Raw genomic sequence first — 1,806 nt, forward strand, 5'->3', positions numbered from 1 at the left:
GCTCCTTCATAAACAACTGTGTGAAATACTCGTCTGGTTTTGACAAAAAACGGAATTTGGAACACCAATTAATGTGGGATTCTAGGTATATGACTCTCAATATCAAAAGATAATTAGATTAGAATCCTATGGATCAATAGATCCAACGACTGACAATGCTAACTTTCATTGTTTTGGGCATGTTTACAACACTTCTAGAGTTGACATTGTTGAAGGAGACATAACCAGGTCTTCAACAATGTTATAATTTTGTGCGGCTCTAGCATGTGCATTCAAAGCTGATTTTCAAAGCACACCTTTGGGCGATGGTCAAATCATCATGTCAAGATTCAGTTTCTCGATCTGTAATGGTTCAGAAGGAGGAGGAATTGAACTAGAAGGTTGAACATATGAACTAGTCTCATTCCCATTGACTACAAGACCCTTAGATCCATAATCTTTTGATCTTGTTGCTACCATCACTTGCTATGAAGACATCATCATGATATCTTGTGATGTGGAAGAGGAAGATGTGTTATGGGAAACCTTTTTTTTGTCTTGAGAAGGAAAGGGATCCTTCAAAACACCGAGAGTTGGAGAACCTATAATGAATTTGGTAACCTTTGCCCTTCAAAACACCGGGAGTTGGAGAACCTATAATGAATTTGGTAACCTTTGCCCGAAGTGGGAGTTTCTTTGTATAATTATATTCATTGAAAATAAGGCAAGGATAAAAAGGTTTGATTTTCTTGTCAGTAGGTTTAGTTTTAGTGGGTTTCTCTTTCAAAGAATTATTTTGTTTTGATTTACCTTTCCCTTTCTTTTTACCACCGGACATTTGACTCTTGCCAGTAGATGATTCTACGACAATAATTTTGGAAATAGCTTCTGGAGAAAGGCTTTCAACAAGTTAATCTTGTATGGCCAAAGTATGAGTAATTATAGAATTTTTCTTTCTACCCTTAGACTATTGGCTGACAGAACCTATTATACCATCAACGGTGTTAGATATTGTAGAAGTTGAAACTGTTTGACCATTCAAAATTTTTGGGTGGGTAAATTCAAGATTTTATCGTACAAGATGTCAGATTGGGTATAGATTAAGTCTAAGTACTAGGCACGAGCAATTACCTTCTCTTCCAACATGACACCTCCCTTAGCAACATCCTCCGTAATAACATGAAGTAATGACTTCATAAACCATTCATCTAAAATCTGATCTAGAATAAAAACTTTGACTAATCAAAGCCTACATTTGCATTCATGTATATGATAAAAAATGTGGGTTGATTTAGATTATTTTAAGGAAGTCAATAGTTTGGTACCAGTATCATATCGAATCGGTAGCTGGAAATGGGTTAAAAATGTTGTTGCTAGAGAGCTAAAGTTATGGAAAGAAGTGCGAGGTAGCTCAATGTACCAGTTAGTTGTCGAACCGATTTAAGTTCATTGGAAAAGGCGAAGTTGGATAGAATTAACAATTAAGGAATTCAATGCACACCAAAGATGATATGTCATCACGTGATTGGATGGGTATTCTCTTGATTTGCCTTCAAATTTGGGTATGTCACTCGGTAACTTGGTGGAATCGCTGGCCAAAAGGGATAATAATAAATAGGATCATTCATTAGCTAGGATAAATCAGGTAAATCTAGGGTTACAATGAACAATAATTGTTGGTTAGGGTCTTGCTATAAAATTTGATAACCTTTGGTGTTAAGTTCAACGCCTGGAGGAGCATACCCAGGATATCCTGGAATATCCTATGTAATTGGAATGTGAATTCCACTAGGGTAACCAGGGTGAACCATACTAGGTTGAGGTTGA

The sequence above is a fragment of the Pinus tabuliformis genome, chromosome 2_2 (genome assembly GCF_031772625.1).
Source record: "Pinus tabuliformis cultivar Carrire ecotype Pingquan chromosome 2_2, CPIR1, whole genome shotgun sequence".
NCBI lineage: Eukaryota > Viridiplantae > Streptophyta > Pinopsida > Pinales > Pinaceae > Pinus > Pinus tabuliformis.